This window comes from Gossypium hirsutum, chromosome D04, assembly GCF_007990345.1.
Source record: "Gossypium hirsutum isolate 1008001.06 chromosome D04, Gossypium_hirsutum_v2.1, whole genome shotgun sequence".
In the NCBI taxonomy this organism is placed as follows: domain Eukaryota; kingdom Viridiplantae; phylum Streptophyta; class Magnoliopsida; order Malvales; family Malvaceae; genus Gossypium; species Gossypium hirsutum.
The window spans coordinates 11769989-11791827 of NC_053440.1; the positions used below are offsets into that span (position 1 = coordinate 11769989).

Below are 21839 nucleotides of genomic sequence, written 5' to 3' on the forward strand. Positions count from 1 at the left end.
ATGTGTTCATTGATGTATCATTTTAATACTTGAGTGTTGTAAAAAAATTAATTTCATGTACTTAGCTGGTGAATAACTTTGTTAATATCCAAATTAGGTTGTCCAATAGTGTATAAATTGTGTTGTTTAAATGGGCTTAATGCTGAATTTAATCGTCCAAATGGTAAGTTTTTGGGTTTTAACTTCAATGTTCATACCTAAATTCGTCATTAACATGAACTCTCGTCTATAGACACTTGGTTCAAGTTTACATTATGGTCATTTTTTATTATAAATTTTTGGGTTGAGAGGGTTGTTTTTATTAGGCCTAATGATGTCTAATAGTTGCTGAATTTGTTGTAATGCTTAAAGCATGACTGTTAATTATTTTTAAATGTGTTTTAAGGTGTTTCTGGGACTCCTATATGTTATATTAAAGTGTATAAATGTGTTGCTTAAATGTGTTTAAATTGTTTATTTTATGTGAGTTGACTCATATTCAATCAAATTTGAGAGAGATCTCCTAGTTAAACTCTGTTTATTTGTTCAGTCGAACTCTGATTAGTCTAGATTATTTTATTATTTACTTACGATTTAGCCTATAAATAAGAATCTTTATAACCGTAGAAAATATTCATTAAAAGAATAGAACTCATAACACTTTTGGAGAATTTTTGTGTTACGTTTTGAGGGTTATTTGTTTTCGGGTTTTGAGGTTTAGTTTTATCTCCATCCTTTGTACTCTTCTTTCTTTACTATTATAGTAAAATTATCTTGCACGTGGTTTTTATCCTCTTTGGAAGAGTTTTTATGTTAAATTCGTGTGTTCAATTTCTCAATTTTTTCTGCTATTTTTTACTTGTTCGTTGCTTAATCCCGAGTCGATCCTAACAAGTGGTATCAGAGCTAGTTCAAGTTTCGTAGATCACCCATTCAGAGATTGCTAACAACAAGTTTTGACATTGAAAAGTTTTAATGGTGTCACAAACTTTAATTTGGAAAGTTTGGATAAAGACAATTCTTGTTCAATTGGCTTGAAGGTCATTACTGGGAATAAGCTGGAATTAGATCAGAAGAATGGGAAGAGCTTGATGAAAAGACCATGTTTGTAATCCGTTGTGCTCGCGATAGGTATTACAATAAGATATTGATAGAGAAACCTCATCCGCATTGCGGAAAAGGTTAGAAACTCTTTATGTGAGTAAGTCTTTGGCTAACAATCTAGTGTTGAAACAACGTATATTTACGTTTTCCATGAATGAATGTAAGCTCTTAGAGATCACATTAGTCAATTTATTACTCTTTTGAATGATTTATAGAATGTTGAGGTTAAGAATGACGATAAAGGTCAAGTTATGCTATTATTGTGCTCTTTACCCTCATCATACAAGTCTTCAAGGAGCCTTGATTTATGGCATAGACAAACTCTTGTTCGAGGATGTGAAGGGTCATTGTTGAGTAAAGACAAACACAATAATGAGTTTGGTTCAGATAGCAAGGCAAATGGCAAGCTTCTATTTTGGTAGCATCAAATAATCGAGACAAAAGGTGTCGTTATTGTAATAAGTTAGGTTACGTCAAAGTAGATTGTTATAAACTGTGAAATAAGAGGGCTACTAAGAGTAACGAGGAAGAATGTAGCTGGTGTTAATTTGGCTGATGAAAACGGTGATGATTTCTTGTTAGTGTCAATGAATGATAGCTCCGAGATTACGTCCGAGTGGATCCTAGATTCAGGATGGTTCTTTCCACATATGTCCCAATAGAGAATAGTTCTCCTCATTTAGTTAGTTGAATGTGGAGTTGTGCGCATGGGAAACGATTCATCCAATAAGGTAATCGGTGTTGGTACTGTTAAAATTAGGATGTAGGATGGAAAAATTAGGATACTCTCAGATGTCAGGTATGTACATGATTTACGAAAGAATCTCATCTCCTTGGGTACTTTAGACATGAAAGGTTGCAGTTCAACATTGATTCGAATGGTATTAAGTTGTCTCATAGGGCTCTCGTTTTGTTAAAAGGTAAAAAGACCAACAATTTTACTTATTCAGGAAGGTTCTATAGTGACTGGTGAAACCAGATATCCTCGTCCGTTACGGATTTGAAGTCAGCTTGTTTGGAGCAGATGTACTTGGTAATAGGAAGAAAAATGTATAATCGTTTCATTGAAGAGAGGTTCTTTATTGGATACAGGTTTTGAAAGTTAGGGCACAATGTTCGTGAAAATCAGACCCGGGTAGTTTTGATTTGGTAGTGTAGAAGTCGAAGGCTAGAAGTCTTCCAGCTTCTAAGTACAGATTCAACTCATTTAATTCCCTGCATAGTCAAGGTAGGCTCATGGTAGGCTTGCAAAGATGGCGTTTGTGGAATACGAGTCAAGGTGAGATTTGTTGAGTGTGATCATATTTCAGTCAATTTGAGAGATAATCTCCCAGTTAAACTCTGTTTATTTGTTTCAGTCAAACTCTGATTAGTCTAGATTATTTTATTATTATTTGACCTACAAATTTAGCCTATAAATAGGCTCTTTTACAATCTTAGAAAAAATACCCATTAAAATATTAGAACTCATAACACTTTTAGAGAATTTTGTATTTACGTTTTGAGGGTTCTTTGTTTACGGGGTTTAATTTTTATCTCCATCTTTTGTACTCTTTATTCTTTTCTCAATATAGTAAATTTATATTTGCCCGTGGTTTTTTTATCCTCTTTGGAGGGGTTTTCCTACATTAAATTTGTGTGTTCAATTTCTCAATTTCTTCACTTTTTACTTGTTCTTTTCTTAATCGAATCGATCCCCTATAATTTATGTTGTCCAAATACATTAAAATGTTGTCCATTTTGTGTTATTTATGCTATTCTAACATACCATTAACATGTTGTCCAGTTTATGTTAATTATGTTGTCCTAAAATAAAATTTAGGTGCTGTCCATTTGGTATTGTTTGATGTTGTCCTAAATTAAGTGTTATGTGCTGTCCAAAGATAGAGTAGGGTTGTGGACTAAATTTCCTCAAATGTGTACTTATATGTCGTCAAATGTGGATAATGGCTACTATCTTAATACCCTTCATTTGTCTTTATATGTTATTCTATTGTTAAGAAAAAGGTTGAGTCTTAATGGCCTTAAAAATGTTCAATTTCTTTATGTTGATCGAATGAAGGCTATTTGGTTATGAAGAAATAAAGTAAAGGATGAAATTTTAAAGTAACGATGTTAATAGTTGTGTGAATGCTCATTTTCAACTATGAAATGGTCGAATTTAAATTGTTAAATTTATTGAAATTCTGGACTAGTACAATTGAATTAAAGGAAATTTGTAGAGGTAAAATGCCAATCTTGGCGACTGTTCGAATGTTGGACCTTCAACATTTAAATTCTTGATTTTAAAGATGTTTCAAACTTGCTGGAAAATGCCACATTTGTATACACTATTTGCTGGGTAAAACAAGTATTTGGGTAAATTCTTTATTTTCTTCCAGAGTTGTTTTGCTATATCTTTAAGTTGGTATGAGTGATGGTGTTAGAAGAATGTATGTGAAATCATTGGTTATCGAGAGAGCTACTAATTAAGCTTGGTGATTAGCTTAAGTAATTAATGTATGTTTAAGTTAATTCAATTAAATTAATTACATATTAATCAAACTATATAAGTCAAATTAGTGGATTAAAAGTCATCTTCTTCATCTACTCTCTAGTGTTATCCAAAAAGGGAGAAGAAAACCTAAGAAATTCTAAAAACATCTGGCCATTGATTGGTAAGCAAATTCAAGTCATTTTCCTTATAATTTTTATAGATTTAAGGTTATGGGAGCTTGATTTAGCTAGCTCATGTACCAATTTCTAAAACTATTAAAGGTTTTGACAGTTGTCTTTGTTGATTTCTTGAAGAATTAGGCTTCAAATTGATAGATTTTAAGCTTAGAATATAAAAAGGACTAGATTGTAAAGTTAATTTAGTTTGTTTGTTAACTTTGTTACATTAGAGACCAAATGGATAAATTTACAATTTGTTATGAATATATGTTAGAAATAGAAAGTATAAGGTCCCTGATGAGAATACATGAGATCAGATTTTAATTCAAGGCTAGGAATTGAAGTTATAACTATCCTGAGTTCGAGGACTAAATTGAATAAAAATTAAATTTTTTGGGATATCGAGAAATCGAGTTCATATAGGCTCTTGCATACCATAGCATAGTAAAAAGACATTTTGGTATTGATTTATTATATAAATGATTGTTTAGATCAAGATTAGATCTAAATAGAGTTGATCATGGAAAGCTAAATTGTGGATTAGCCCTTAAAGTATCTACTTTACTATTTTGAACATATAAGACTTATAAGACTTACCACCCTATTTTATTTTATGTTTGAATTTTTTTGTAAGTTAGATTTAAGTAGAATTTAGTGAACTTGGCACATATGATTTAAATTAGACTGAATTGAAAAGTTACATGAATACTGGATATTATGAGGTAGTATATAGTACAAATGTAGATGTTGGTTGATTATTGAACTGGTAAATGGAATATGTAATTATGTTTAGATATTGGTAATTATATATGTATACGAAAATGATGCCTGTGTGAACTTAGTAAAAAGTTAGGATACATATGGCATGTCATTAGGGTTATACACACATTTGATCAAGGACTTTACATGTTATTGTGAGATTTAGAATTTGTTCTAAATTCTCGAGTTATACGTATCGTAGGTTTAGCCCAAATGGGTAACTTCGATATAATGCCAGCTTGTGTAAGCAATTCTGCTATAATGTAAGCTTGTGTAAGCAACTTATTCCCGTGAATCTGAGTCTGTTTTACTATAGTTCTGTCGGGTGTTGTGCAAAAAAATGAAAATGGAAATATAAATGCAAATTGGATATGTGATGGTATATGTTTGATATTTGATATGTGATAAGTATTGGATTGCCTTAATGTCTTAAATCTTTCTCATGATTTGTAAATGTGACTAACCTATTTAGATGATAATGTTGACATGTAATTAGATGTGCTAATATGTACCAAGAATAGCCACTTTTGAATGCCAAAATGTATGACATTTTTCTTTATTCTTTAATGGATTAAGGTAAGTTTAGTAACTTTATTTGAACTTATTAAGCATTCTTAATGTTTACTCTAGTTGTTTTTCCTTCCCTGTAGATTTTCACCTTGCGAAACTGCCGAGCTGGATCAGCGAAAGAATACACACTATCTCAAGACGACATTTATAAATTCATTTTGAATCTATGACTTGTGGCATGTCCATAGGGACCTTTGTTGTGCAAATGGTCAATTTGATGTTAAATTTATGTGATAAGTTAATAATGGTTGGAACTAATGTAATTGGCTTACTCTATGATCAAATTGATACATGTTTTGGTTTTGTGTAAGCATAATGATCTCAATTGATAGGTGTTGGCGTGATAAAGATTATAAGTATGTTAGTTTGAATGGTTAGGTTGCTTAATGGCATGTAAGTGGTAAAATGATAGTCATGCTTGAAATATAGGTTATGTGTATGGTTTGATTTGGTTCTTTCCATTGTCATTTGGATACTAGATACTCAAAATGAGTAGTTATGCACATATTGATCTAAGGTAAGTAAAATTGTCATGGTTAGATAAGTAAATGGTAAATTGAACTTGAATGAATGACATGAATTTTATGATAAGTTAAATGGTTAATTTCAAATTGTTACAAGTTCATTTTGGCATGTTTTATTAGGTTGGCATAAGTGAAATGGTCAAATAAATGTCAGTAACATATGTTTTGGTTGAATACATATAATTTAGGTACCAAAATGAGCTAAGTAGCCAAAAAAGGGGCCACGTCATAACCTTGGACTTTTGGCATCGCATCTTTTTCATCTCAAAGAGTAACATCGGTCCAGGAATTCTGAAACTTTACAATTTGATCCTAGTTCGAGTGCGAACTAGTATAAGAGTATTCATAAGCCTATGTAAGTCCTGAAATTGATAATATATCATATCATATGTGTGTCTTGCTTGTATTTAAAAGTATAACGACATGAATTGTATATTTATTTAATCATTGTTGCTTTGGTAACTAGTGTACCATTTGTAGCTTAGACCAATGACCGGGTCGGACAAGGGGTGTTAAGCGCATTCAGATTTGGTGATCGAGTCAGGTGTGGGATGTTATAGGCAACTTATCTTATCAAAATCACAATCCAATCCAAATTCCACAAACCAAGGGTATGCCTTGGAAACTTTGAATCAATCCAATGACCAATATAATATTCCCTAAGTAATATGATCTTCCATAATGGGCAAGATACAACCCATACAATCAGCATAACCTAATTAAATAGTTCAATAAATTGCCAACACCTTAAATGTAGAAATTTTCTCAAACAAATTTGGTTGGCACCTTAGGCTATGTATTTATATTTGGTTTAGCAATTGTTTCATGGTCGTCAAAGAAACAACTCATACTCACTTTTTCAACAACAGAAGCCAAATTCGTGGTTTCCATATCAAGTGATTTGGTTGAGGAAGATCCTTGAACAACTTCAATTCAAACAACAGGGAGAAACAATAATTTTTTGTGGCAACAATTTAACCAATAAATTGTCAAATAATCCAATTTTACATTGAAGAATCGATCATATAAAAAGGAAGTATCATTTTTTTAGAGATCTTATAAGATATGGTATAATCTTGTTTCCTATAGAAGCGAAGATCAAGTTGCTGATTTGTTCACAAAGTCCCTCAAAATTACTATATTTCAGAAGCTAAAGAAACTTGTTGGAGTTTATTCGATGGATGCCACAAATTAGAGAAAAACTTGTTCCTAAGCCTTTAAATTGCCCACTTGCAATATTAGTTATGGAAAGGCAACGTTAGAAAAAGTAAAAATATTTATTCCACGTTTTCAATAAATTTGCCACTCATGTGTCTATTCTATAGACGTCTCTGTTACTTAGTGAATTCTATTTTTAAGAGTTGTTGGCATTGTTATTTTACAACTACTTTTAGCTTCTTTTTTCTGTTGTAGAAAAATCTATATAAAAGCTTGTTACTTGTTGAATAAAGTGTGCAGGCAACTTTCATTTTTCATATTAGTGTTTTCTCTTTTTTAACAATATATATGTGCATTTTAATTATGTATAAAATGTTATCAAAATTATATCAATAATTGTTTAAGCTCTCAAATTTAATTTGCTAACTTCTATAATTATAAAAAGAATATATTGAAAGTATATCCATACTCAACCTATGAACAGATATATATTAAACAATAATCTCAAGTTTGTTTTAGTTAATTCATATAATTTAAAAGTTTGAAGTTGGTTCATTTTTCACATTTGTGCTTTCTCTTTTTTAACTATATATATATATATGCATTTTAATCATATATAAATGTTATCAAATTTATATAAGAATTGTTCAAGTTCAATCTTTTATTTACTAAATTTATAATTATAAAAATGTATATTGGAATTATACCAGTACCCAATGTATGAATAGGTCCAAAACCAAATTATATTATTTATCAAAATAGTCGGATGCATATTAAACAATAATCTCAAGTTTATTTTATTTTGTTCATACAATTTAGAGGTTTGAAGTCTGGATTTTAGCATTTGTAACCCTTACCCATTTCCTGGTAAGGGGTCTATATAAGAAAATACGATTAATTGTTTACATAGTTTCTATTTATGTACTAGTTAGCTATCTGCACCCCAAAAAAAAACAAACAAGAAAACTTGTATAGAAATAAAATTACTTCAATTTCACACCAAAGAATATTGATTATGATAATCAAAGCCACCTTAGTAGAATGCAGAATCTAGAATAGCCCATTCAAGGTCATATATTCCACCATTTTTTCTTTTCCATTTTCCTGGCAAGTTGATGTGCAATGGATGCAAAGTTCTCTGCTCGTTTTGTAGCTCTTGTGACCGGTCATTGATCCTCTGGTATCAATGACCAATGATACGAAGCATTGATGAGTTCTTATTCGTGAGAAATTCATAAGAAGAGAATAAAAACATGATTGTGTAGAATTATTTAACATGAAGTAGTGCCAACCTCAAGCTTTTCCTGCCGCTCTATAAGCCGGTCCCTTGCCCGTGCAGCCGCAGCCGCAGCATCCTGGTTAACCATTTTTTTTTTCTTTTTGTGTTAGAAATACAATTGATTGATGCTACAAATTTTATGCAATTAAATTTACCTCCGGTCCTCGATACTTGGCCCTGATCTCGTAAACTGATCTGACTGTTGGTTTTGCATCAGTACTTGAACCCTCAAATAGTCTCTCTCTTTTATCTGCAATATGACAATAAGAATGTTTAGAAGTCAGAGATGAGAACAAATGCAGGAAGTGTTAAGAAACTACTGGCATACTTTTCTCATCATTATTGATTGTCTCAGATTTAGGGAAGACAGTGATTTTCTCATCAATTAGGATGTCATCTGCATGAGAAAAAGTGGTCAGTGAGGAAAAGAACGTAGAAAGGAAATTGGATGACAGAACAAAGATAGAAGAACCTATGTAAGATTGATGACTTCTTTGTCATCCGTGCTGGCGTGGAAGGCTTTAAGATGGGGGACTAGAAATATGCTCTCCAATTGTGGGAAATCGTTCCTGCAAGCTTCTTTAATTTGCATGTTTCTATCTGCTTACCACCTATTAAGCCCTTAAAAATACCACCTAAAATCCCATGGGACGTATCCTGTGGCCACAGTATTTAAGTTGGCATGTAGGGAAAAATAACTAATTATAAAGAAAGCACAGAATAATGCGACCAACCTCACTTTTAACAGTTGCATCGAAGGCAGCTGCTAGGACTGTATCATGAAAACAAGGCAAAGAGTCCGGATCCTACAACATAAAGACATTTTAGAAAGTAATAAGTGCTCAACTTTAGAGTTATAGACTACAAGTGGAATGCATATATGTTGCTCCAATTCTTCATTTTTCTTTAAGCACTTGTGTCTAACATTCATGTCCGACACGAATTTGGATATGGGTATGAGTATACAACCCTCAAAGGAACCTCAAATACAAGGAAAAAATTTGAAAAAAAAAAATTGGGATAGCTGTATGGACACATACTCGTATTTGACACTCACCCGAATTCGATTAACATAAAAATACATATAACACACTGAGAAAGAGGAGAGAGGGAGAGAGAGAGAGAGAGAGAGAAACCTGAAGTCGTTCTCAAGGGCCAGAATAGATACAGCAGCAAATTCACACCCATTTATCTATAAATTCAAAATATACTAAACTTGCATCAGATACAGTACTATATAACTGTGTCAATAAGATATAAGCTGAAGCATTTGCTGTTACTGAGATTCCGAAGTCAAATGCAAGTATAGTAATAGAAGAATAATCATACAAGGTCAAGAAGAGAGGACATCTATGTCATAAACATTATACAGTGTAATTCCCCAGAATTATCGGTACTTGTCTGAAAATAAAACAGCATATGGACTTTCTTAAACGTAATTACTCATAAACATTAAAATATATCTGTAGTCTCAGTATGAACCAAATGAAAAAGAACTCCCTACAACTAAAAGGAAATCTCTAAGCTAGGTTTGAAGGACATTTTTCATTGCATAAAACAATGAAGAGTGTATTAAAAGATCATGGACCATTCAATGCAATTAGCACCACTAGCCCAAATTTGATGATTATGAGAATCTTTTACTGGTACTTGCAGAATCAGACAAGACAAAATCTACAATTAGTTTAAGAATATTAGAGGTTGTAGACGTGTTACTTGGCTGAGATATCAGATCTCAAAACTCAGCTAAAGGCTGAAAAAATGGGGGAAAACACGAACCAGTACAATTTGCCCTCTATTTGAAGAACATGCCATCTTTTCCATGTTTGCTGTGAAGTTCCATCTAAGAATAGTCATCAAAGAAGATTGTCCCATCACTTCAAGCTTTGTCAAAGACTGCCCATAGAAACAAATTCCACAGTTCCACTCAACAAATATTATACCTATGATAGACTACTTCAGATACATATACATTCTAAGAGTTTAACACAAAACTTTACATGATTGGATAATACAATAAGAGAACAGCAGCATCAAAGTAAGTGACCTTATTTCAATGATTCCAGTCCTGCAAAGCAGAACAATCCACACTCTTTGTCATCTATCTTGATGGCTGAAGTCCAACAACATTGTTTAAGATTCACTTCCCGGATGGAGTCACAGGTCCCCTATCAACACTAATAGGTAAAATAATATGCGACATACCAAACTTTATTTGAAGGAAAAATATAAGGTAAGGCACCTTAATAACTGACTTCAAAGAATGTAAATGCAGTGCATCCTCAAAACAAAGTAAGATGAGTAAACTTTTTGATCTCTGCCCAAGATATGCCACTTGAGCAGCAGTCTCAGATTTAGGTTCCACTGGAGCAATTTCAGGGTCAGTACTAGAATGTGCAGGTTCATTTTTAGATTCACTGATCACTGTTGACGAAACTATATTGCCACCCTCTGCATATATATATATATATATAATTTTCAGTAAAAAGAAAAATACTGAAAAGCCAGAATGGAAACCTTTTCTTATCCACAACAGAAAGGACTTGCCTAAAATGTACATGGAGATGGCACTCGACTCCTTTTTCTGAGGTATTGACTGAGAGCTAACCATATGGCCAGTTCTGCCATCTAAAACAGCTAGGTAAGCGTCCCTGGTCATTATGAACACCAACCCCTTTTCGCCATCATTCAGATTCGTGGATGTAGAATCCTTTGAGTTGTTTATTAAGGTATTGGTATCTGTAAAGGATATCATAGCCAAAGAACTGACAGAGCAGTTTGAGCGTGACAAACTATCTGTAATGAACAACACTGAAGATGTACCAACATCAAGCACTGCAACCTGAAAACGGAAATTGAAAATATGAGCTTGAAAGTCATTTAGTTGGCATTCCCAATCAGCTATTAAAACATGGTTTTGATTATCAGGATAGGAGAGATGATTCTCACCCGGCCACACTTAAGTCCTACTGCTAGTCTATTACCAAATTCTGTAGATTGAAGCAAACAGACAGGAGAACTGAAGAGCGAGAACAAGGCCATGCATTGAAGACCATCTGCTTGATGCAAGGTATGGACTGCAACCAACTTAAGAACTAATTAAAACCCAAATGGAGAAAATTTTAAACTATAGCATAATTATGGTTTTAAAAATAGATCAAATCAGAAAATGACCAGCTTTTCACTAGCACATCATTGTTACTAAAGCTCTAGATTAATTTCTAAAAGTCAAGAAGAGAACCAAATTAATCGAAATCAATACAGACCTTTAAAATTTGAATTCAGTTATCTGATTACTATTAAATTCTCAACCCTGTTACAAGCATACTGCTCATTTACTAATTACTTTTATTAAATGAAATCAATTATGAAGAAATCTCTACAGAAAAAACTTGTCTGATGATAGTCAACAGAGATACATGAGGACGTCTACATGAGGTAACATGTATCTACAAGCAGGCACCTTTTTTCTCCGTTTCTGTCACAATGTTCAAACTCATTTCATTGGAAGTTCCAGTTAGCTTGAATAGACAAACCTGCATTTCCCCCAAAAGCAAGTAATCAACATAGCGTTAAATCTTGATAGCCTTTGAGGAAAAAGACACCCATAGAAACAATCAACTCTTACCATACCACATTCATTGCCAATGGCTACACTTTGAGTGAAGGAGCAAATTTCCAATGCTGAAACTGGTGCACTTGCACCAGCAATATCAATGCCTGGAACCTTTCCATATATCTGTACGAGGATGACCTTGTCAATTAAACTAAACTGTGGCTAATGAGTCAGAAGTGCTAATCTGAAAGATGAAAGATCACCTAAAACATTTAAAGATACTGACCTCAGCTCCTAAAACAAAGATAAGTGAAAGAGCAGGGTAGGTAGCATCCCACATTCGAACAGATCCATCCTGGTAACCTGCCATATATACTCTTTCAACTTCATAATCTGCAGCTTCAGGAAGACGGCTAGGAATACCACCAGTCAAAGGCCACTTTTTACTCGATCTAATTGGAGTATGTGGTGCTTTAAGCTTTGCAGTTGATACTATCTAATGAAACAAAGATAACAGGAATTAGTAACTGGACGTGTGTGCAAAATATGTAAAACAAGATGTCGCACAAAGTCAAAAACAATAACATTCTTCAACATGTTCATAACTCGCAAACAATACCTTGGTAAGAGCCTTCGAAAATTCCCCATCTCTGTCAACTAAACTAAGCTTACTCACAGTCATGCATGGAGCAACAATGGGTATTGGCATAACATACTGTCCTGAAGAAACACAAGGCTTTTTCTCATCCTGGGAATTGAAGGCAGCCAAGCATGCATCATCATAAACAAGCAATTGCCCTGGATTTGTCAACACAAATAACAAACTGCCACCATTCTCCATCTCTCCAACAGTTGGAAATAAAACCATATCCGCAAAAGAGCCATTAGGTGTAATGTCCACGTGGCTGACACATTTTAGACTTTCTATTCCAGAAGGGCATTCAAGGTCCAAGATCTGTCAAAGACAAAGAAATTAGTCAAAGAAAATCTTTTTGGGGATCAAAGCTATAATACTTGTAGTAAACAGAATGATGGTTCTGGATTTGGTTTGCAGGACTCCTGATGCATCTCCTCTTCTAAAAAAAGAATAACACTAAAGCCTTCGTAAAAGTTAGAGGAGTGCAATGCGGTACAAATAAGAACTATACAATGCTAAAGTTGAAACTCTGCCACTGAGACAAAGAATCAAGTTCTATGGGAGAACAAAAATCTGTGTTACAGTTCGGTTATAACATATAATAACTAGGATAATATTATGGTTGGCGAATGCACCTCCCTAAGGCCTTTTAGTCTGATTTATTAAATATTTGTATGTATGACTGTGTAGCTAAGCCAAATAGAAAAAAAGGTGAAACAAGGCACCTTCTGTCATTATAACAAGCAAGAACAAACAAGTAAAATGAATATCTAGAAAAAAGAAAAACTAAAGTTAGAAGCACACCGTCAGAGTTTCTTTAGATCCAATTTGATCACCTCCATAAAAAAAAATCTTGCAACCACGAGCACTATGGGATTGGTTTTCAGACCAATGTAAAACAATGACTGGAAGTCGTTTCTCTCCTGATGATAATTGTAGTTTAACAACATTTTTGTGAGATTTTGAAGCTTGCTGATTATTTTTAGAGGTAGCAGTTGGTAGGGCCCAAAACATGATATCCCCATCTACATAACCAACTGCGAGAATTGACCCGTCATTAGATGCCCAACAAAGAGAGCTTATCTCTTTCTCCACTTTATCACTTTCTGATACACAATCAGAAACCTCAAGGTTTTTATTTTCTGGGGAACCAGATGCTGTTTCACCTTGCAATTGAAGATCCTTATTGCCTCTAACTAGAACAACTTTATCATCAGAAACATCCCAGATGACAATCAACCCATTCACGTAAGCAATCAGTACTCTACAAAAGAATGCAAACAGACAGCAGAAAATGAACCAAAAAGTATATTATGCACATTAACCACCAACTTTTACCCTGTTCTTATACAAGACTACAACCCTAGACTTTTAAGAGGTTAGGCACCTATGTAGGCCACAACCCTAATTCTCTCTACACCCCATACGCATGCACAGAGATTAGCATACAAGTTGGATAATATAACAGATTTATATGAGACATAAAATGCTACTATTTCTTGTTTGATGAAAGGATGTTTGGCCTCACAATAACCCTCAAATTGGCTTCTAATAAAATGTCATTCTATATCTAACTTAACAGTCTGTATTGCAAAACCAAAATAAACAAGAGCAAGTTCCAGCAGGTATTCTTACCTATTTCCCTGAGAACAAGGTTGGGGGAGAACTCCAACAACAGAAGGATGATTTGGTGATGAAATTCCAGCCTCTTCTGCATGGTTGAGGAAATGTAATATATCAAGCAGACAATCCACATTATAGAGCTAAATAAATATTCAGACATTGCAGTCAAGGTAGATGGCTACACCCAAAGGTCAATCTGTATTCTACATTCTTAATTTCAAGAGTACCAGACCAGAAAAGTTTAGGAGCACAATCATATACCAATTACAAAATTCTAAAGTTTCAACTTGGCTTAACAGGGCTCATGTACAAAACAAGGGAGCTAGGTGAGGGCCAATATGAGAAAATTGCAGCCAAAAGCTTTCACTCCAAAAGACTAATTACAGTAAAATAATGAATGCAGTACCAGCTATAACATTTGTGGGAACATAATAGGGCAGGTTGGTAAGCTTGCGTTGGTCAGCATCATACTTTAAAACATACACCATTCCGTGCTCATCTCCAAGATACCTAAAGGTAATGACAGGGTAATGATGTCAGTACCCAACTACATCACTAACATCTGCAGGAAAGAAATGCTAAATAATGGTGTTAGTGTAAACAGGGATACAAAGTGCTTTATACATGTAGCTGGTGCCATGAATGGCTTTAAAAGCAGTTATATTCGATTCCCACTTTATGCTGGAAGCTATCTGCCTTTGTCCCAAATCCCAGACCTGTGGGCATCAATAACCTATTATTAAGGCAATCATATAAGCCAGAATACAAGTAAAACAGAGAAACAGTGAGACAGAAGACAAGAAAGAATATATATATATATACTCGTTCTGAACGGCAAAGTCATGCAGCTAGAAATGGTGCTTCCAATTCAAGCACCTTTTCAATAAACACATAATAAGGTGAATGAACAATCAAATACCTGAATCTCATTTTCGTTTGACACGCTAACAAGAAAACCTTGATTTGTAGAAACTGTCAAGGAAAAAGAAATGTATCACGGAAAGGAAGGACAACAAAAAGAAATGGATGAATGAACACCTTCTTGAAGCTAGAATGTCTATGCATTCGAAATAAAAGCCAAGTTCACTATGATTGTCAAAATACACGATCAAATATAGCGAACATGGACACCTGCAAACTTACAGAACAGACTTAATGATCTAACTTACAAACCTCCAAATTTTTGAAAGGTATGTGCTTAGGTGACACTAGAAGCGCTTCTACATAATCGCCACCGATCACTTTAATCCTCCCATCCCTAAACCAAGAATAAAATCATTCAGTTCATTAAGATTTTTTTTTTTACCAAAACAGAATCAAACAGGAATCATACTTTCACAAAAGTATTTCATCTTTCAGCCCAGCAAACATCTCTGATTCAGAAACGGAAATAACTAACTTTAAAATCAATTTTGATGTCGGTGATTGCTTAACTTTTGGATAATTAAACTAAACAAAATCAATATTTTTGCAAAATTATTAAACTTTCGTTTAACCAAAACATCTCTAAACTATATTAGAAACAGAAATAAAATAATATACCCCAAAATGAATTAAACAATGATTTCAATGAATGTTTTTAATTTAAATCAAACACAATAAATAATTCCGCAAAACTAGTGCACTTTTTGACTAGCAAAACATCTCTAAACTAAACTAGAAACAAATTTAACTACCTTCAAAACGAAATAAACCATGTTTGATTTCAATGAATGCTTAAAATTCGAGATATACTTAAACCATAACAAAATACTAAGTAATTACTAACAATGTTCCAACTGCTACGAGTCGTTGGATGAGATCACACGCCAGAATTGAGGCCGTCGCAGGTATTCCATAGTGTACGGTCAAACGGGGATTCAAATTTGCTGACATCAAGCTTCCTTCTGAATCATTCTTCTGCCACGATAATTTGTTTTTAAAAATAGATTTTCATTAAAAAAAATCAGAATAAAAACTGAACATTTCAGCATATCATTGAAGTTCTAGCTGAATTGTACTTCATTCAATATTTTAAATTTAGGTATGCAATTAAAATTTGATATTTAAGAACAACCAAAGAATGAAAGAAATATTCTAAATTACACCTTAGGTTTTTTAGAATGTGAGGAGATGCCATGTTTATGGAAGATTTTGGCGAACATTAGCGAGTATGCGTCTTTTTCTTTTTTCTTTTTCTTTTGTTCTGAGGGATAATTATTTGTTTTTGTTGAGTGAATTCTATTTTTTTTTTGTTTTTTATATATGAGAGGAAAGGGCAAGGAAGAAGAGAAGAGGAGGGGGGAGTTGTCGGGAAATATGGATTCAAAGCGGGGAGGAACCGTCGGATTCTCCGGCTAGTTTTGAGAAGAAAGTAAGGACCCACTAGGAAAATGGCCCGCCATCCTTTTTTTTAATTTATTTATTATTATTTCATGCCATTCTTATTGGATTTGTTATAGCTAACACCCCTTTCACTCTTTTTTAAAGAAAATTAAGTATTTTTCGGTATATATACGCGTGATAGAATTGATCTCACGAGACCGTACGCCTTGGTTAAAAAAATTTTTTATTTAAAATAAATTATATTATTTAAGAGTAATTTTATTTTTTATTTTAAAAATAAAATAAAAAATTATACATATGAATGGATTTTGTTTAGTAGAACAACTTAATTTTATTATTAAATAAGGGAACAAATTTTCAAACAATAAGACAAATAGAGAAAAGTACACTAAAAATGAAATATTCCCCAATCCTAATTAAAAGAAACCCAACCAAAATAAATGAGGCCTAAAGTTCCTTTCGAAGCATCAGAAAGCAATGAAAATAGGAGTTTATCTAAATCATTATCGTCCCTTGAGATTAAGCAAATTTTAGGGACTATTTTCAAGCAACCGACGAACATAATCTAATCTAGCGGGTCTGTCAACCATCGGTCTCTCTCCACTGCATCAGCAACAAACAGAGGTATTTCTTCTAACTGATAAGTCGTTTCTCCTCTCCTTTTTCCTTCTGTAGTTAAGAGATGTGCTACTCCGTTCCCCTGTCTCAGTGCATGTCTAAAAATACATCTTCGATAATTCTCAGTAAGTGATCTTGAATCCATAATATATATGCACTAAATTTGATCTCTCTTGCCTATTTGCATGAAGCTTTTTCACCACTGTGAGTGCATCACCTTCAATCTCCACCTTCAGAAAGCCCAAATCAAGACCCATTTGAACCGCTTGGAAGCATGCAAAAGCCTTCACAGCAAAAGTCGCAGGTATGTGATTATTTAGTATCATTCTTGATCCTAACACCAAACCATTCGAGTTTTTAACCACAATCCCCGTACAGGACCTCTTTGTATGGTTTTAAAAAGCAACATCATAATTAATCTTTGCAAAAGGAATCTCTGACGGCCTCCATCATTTAGTCTCCATCCTCATAACAGGTAATTTTTGGTTGATTGCATCTAATTCTCGAATATATGAAATGATTAAATGGGCTGTGTCTTGAATTGCCCGTCTGTTCCCTTCATGAATTGCTTTATTTCTTATTGTCCATATTGTCCAAATTGTACAAGCCATGATCTTGCAATGGTAATTTGAATGATTCGAAAAAATATATGGCAATCACTCCTTATAATCTAAGTTTGAGACTTCAGAGGGGCCGTTGAATATTTAACTCATTGTCACACCCCAAAATAGGGCCTAAGAGTTTTAGGGGTATTTTAAGAATTTGGCCTATATGAGTTTGGAATTTTGTAAGGTTGGTACTCGATAATATTTTCGACAATGGTTTTCATAAAGTTAATTCAATTTTTGGAAACGAGTTTTAAACGTCTTTAACTTTAGAAAATGGACTAATTTGTAAAAGGGTCAAATCTGTGAGTCTTTATGAAGCAATTAAACCAATTTTTCAAAATCAACCTAATAAACACCCATTCCCAGTTAATTTCACGAATTGTTCTTCTTATCTCATTAGTTTTTTCATCACTTGCTATTCCTTACTCTTTCAATTGATTTTTGACTCTCAAACTATGATACTTTGAATTCCTATCATTTCCAAATATTAAACCTTCACAAATCTTCAAGAAATTACCCAAAAATCTCACCAATTTCATCATCTTCCTCAAGTGTAGGTTTTCTCAAGTTCGCGTCAAATCTCTATTTTTCTTTCGTTGAAGGTAACCAATCGTCTATCCATTAGTTTTAAATGTTATTTAGTTTTTTAAACTTAATTTTTAGCCGTTAAATCGCATGTTTTGATTAAAAGCCGAAAATCAGATCTTTAATGGTGAATTTCGAGTTTGTGGATAAAAACTTGGTTTTAAAGTGTTTTTCAATTAGTTTAACCTAATTAGAAGCTTTCTAAAGTAATTTTGAAATTTTGTCAAGTATTTATCAGGTTTTAATAATTTTTTATTGTAATGGCCAAAACTTGTCGAAAAATTTCAATATCTTAAAAAGTGTAGTTTTGTGTAGCTTAAAGGTTGGGAATTGGTCGTTGATGAATATGTAGATGAATGGAATTCATTTTTTGTGAAAATATTAAGCGTAGACTGAGTTATTCAAATTTTAAGTTTGTCGTGCTAAAGGTTTTGGTTAGAAAATAATGTAGCTTAGGCTTGTGTTTGTGGCTGTTTGAGGTGAGTTATTGATTGTTTGTTGACTGAATATATGTGTGGTTTGCCTTGTTGAAGTGTCAGAGCCGATAGGACCTTCAACGAGTAGAGATAAAGGCAAAGGGAAGCATGTCTAAACTTTCAACTTTTTGGTAAAAGCGAATATTTTGGTGAGTGTTTTAGAATCGCTGCTCGTAGATGATTCGTTGTGTATTTGGGAATTTAGAGGTAGTCAAAACCCCTTCTCTAAGTTCCGAATGTAAGTGTTTTTTTACCTATTCTAGATATGTGATAAATATGTCTATGAACTGTGATAAAGAGAATTATGATGTGATGAAATATGAACATATTTTGATGACTATTGTAACGGTAAATATAAGGGCATGTCATTCATGTAATGTAACCGTGTGTATAATGTGCTAATGATATTATTATTCAGTGAATATGTGCGGATAATCGGTAAGTAATATTTGATGACAATATGGATATTTTGGCCTTGTGACTTAATGAGACCATTGGATATAGTTGACATTTCATAGGATTGTGAGTTCTTATATATATGTGTTATGATATATGGGGCGATGAGGCCTAGGGACAGTTTTGGAGAGATAAGGGAATGTGAGCCAAGCTCCATTCACTGGGATATATATGTGTGGTGTGTTAGAGAGCATTAGCTAAGGATATTTTGGCCTTGTGACTTAATGAGACCATTGGATATAGTTGGCATTTCATAAGATTGTGGGTTCTCATATATATGTGTTGTGATATATGAGGCGATGAGGCCTAGGGACAGTTTTGGAGAGATAAGGGAATATGAGCCAAACTCCATTCACTGGGATATATATGTGCGGTGTGTTGGAGAGCATTAGCTATATGTTTCGCTTATGGGATATGTTTGACTCTACGAGTCTATGTGTGGTGTGTTGGAGATCCGTGTATCCAATAAGTGGTGATAGAGTCCGCTTTAAGTTTCGTAAACTCAAGAGCCAATTTATCATATACTGTGACTAAATGTGATTGATATGTGTTGGAATATATGTATATATGTATTCCTAAACGTTTGTATAGATAAGGTGTAAAAAAATACATGGAATATAACTAAATATGTGAATTATGACACTTGGTTAATGATGCTTTGGGAATATGTTGTATGTGGTTTGGTTGATGCATGACGACTTGTTTGTGTAGTGGTTGTTCTAGGCATTCACTGAGCTTGTTAAGCTCATCCACTCCATTTTATCCTTTGCAAAGTAGTTGCGTTCTTAGTGTGAGCGGTGTGGCTGTCGAGGGATCGATCCAAACGATTCTTTATTCATTATAGTAGGTGTTTTGCTTATTCTAGTTCTAGGGAATAAAAAGGCAATGTGGTAGACATTTATATCGGTTTTGTTAAGACGTATTTGGAATTATTTGTATATTGTGTATGTTTGGAAGCTTGTGAACTTGGACATGGTGTTGGGTTTATTGTTTAGACATTTTGATGCTTATATGGCTAGGTGAATGAAGCATGATGTTTAGGGACTAAGTTTGAATTATTTAAATGCTCCTATATGCTAAATTTTTGTAACCTAAAGTAGATGTTTCGATATTAATGCTTTTAAAATGGTACCTCTATATTTTCGAAAGTGCAGGGAGTCAGAATACCAATTTGGTATTGATACATTGACCCGAGTATTGATACTCGGGGTGTAACTATCGATTTACTAAAGGTACCGATATTTTCCGATGTTTTGAAATTTGGCGAGAAATAGAATACTAGTGTGGTATCAGTTTTCCAGGTGGTATCGATACCACTTAAAGAAAATATCGATATCATAGAGACGGTATCGATACCGACGTAACATTTTTGGGAAATTTTGATAAGTGGTCCTAACACACGATTAATACCTATGTTATGCTATTTTATGAATTCTTGGTATGATTTATCAACAAAAAGTGAATGTATGGTTTATAATTCATGAAATGCTACGTTATTATTGATCGAAAAAATTGCATGAGAAATAACATGTCGTTTTAGATGAACAAGTAGTGAGACGGTGGTGTGGCATCTCGATATTCAGCTTGGCGTCCAGGCCGAGTATGGGTGTTACACTCATGCTATATTTCCTTTGCATTGGAGTAATCTGGGAAAATATGTTCTAAGTTTTTCAACTCCATTGGAGCATCTGGGACAAGTTATTGAACCAACTATTTTTCTGTAATGTAAATTGTTAAAAGTAGAAATTAAGTTCTGGAAAACTCGCCAATTTGTGATCTTTATCTTTGCTGGTAGATTAAGTTGCCATAACTTTTTTATAGAAAGCTGTAAAAATATTTTGGTTGTTCTTTCGTATTTAAAATAAGTTATATGCATATGCAACCTACATCAATTGGGTTGGTAAAATTTTAAACTTACCACCAAATTGTAATATTAAACGTCGATAATGGCAGTAGAACGATCGCAAAACAATAAGAAAAGAAAAAAACATGCAGATTTTACTTGGAAACTTTTTCAGGAAAAAACCATGGGCAAAGGAGGAGAAATTCACTAATGTTAAAAAACGAATGATACAAAAGAAGTTTCGACTACATCTATTTAAGGGTTGAAAAATCCTGTTCTAATCAAAGTCAAATAAAAGAATAATATTTTTATACTGATTCAACTTGTGCTGTATGGTCCCCACAAATCCCTTTATTTTACCATTGTATTTATTTCTTCAACAAGTGACGGGATTTGGATCACACAATCTCTAACACAAATATTTATTTTGATTTTTTTTATTCATATTAATTTCATTATGCATATTTTATTACTTTATCAATGATATATCTATACTCACGTTTATTTAAGCCTTTTACTAAGTTGGTGCCACGAGTTAACTGGGCACCAACTCGATTAGAAAAAATTACAAAAATACCCTTTTACATTTAAAATAAGTTATATTATTTTAAGGTACTTTAATCTTTTTATTTTTAAAAAATAAAATATGTCCATATAGAGGGATTTGATCGCACACAAATTGCATTGGTAAAACCATAAATTTAATACTCAACCAAAGCTTTATTTTAATTATTTTATACATTTTAATTTCATTATGCACACTTTATTGTATATACTGCCTAGATAAACAATTGATGATAATACCATGATAAACAATATTAAAATTTTATCATGGTATTGTTTATAATTAATAATATTGTTGATTGGCTTTGTGACACAAACTAACTCAACACCAACTTAAGATTAATGACAATACCATGATAAACAATTGTATTCATTTAGTATTCTTAATTTGACGTATTAATGTGTTTAAATTTATTATAATTTTTTTATTTTAATATTGTACATATTTTGATGCGAGTCTCAGGGCCCAATTTCAGATCCATGAATGTGATGGGTTCACACTACCTCAAGGCCCAACAAC

The 21839-nt window shown here is 33.2% G+C and overlaps 1 long non-coding RNA gene and 1 pseudogene across 3 annotated transcripts; one reads left to right on the top strand and one right to left on the bottom strand.

The window, feature by feature from the left end:
* Nucleotides 1-7819: 7819 nt before the first annotated feature.
* On the bottom strand, nt 7820-16206 carry LOC121216083 (uncharacterized; annotated as a pseudogene).
* A 366-nt stretch (nt 16207-16572) lies between these two features.
* LOC107955176 (uncharacterized) lies at nt 16573-20681 on the top strand. 3 transcript variants are annotated; one of them, XR_005912500.1, is made up of 5 exons: nt 16573-16793; nt 16979-17091; nt 17166-17262; nt 17953-17997; nt 18514-20681. It is a non-coding gene; the product is annotated as an uncharacterized lncRNA (long non-coding RNA). The 3 variants fall into 3 exon arrangements; XR_001699836.2 differs by lacking the exon at nt 17953-17997 and having other exon boundaries at nt 16576-16793; XR_005912499.1 differs by lacking the exons at nt 16573-16793; nt 16979-17091; nt 17166-17262 and having other exon boundaries at nt 17269-17997.
* Nucleotides 20682-21839: the final 1158 nt, after the last annotated feature.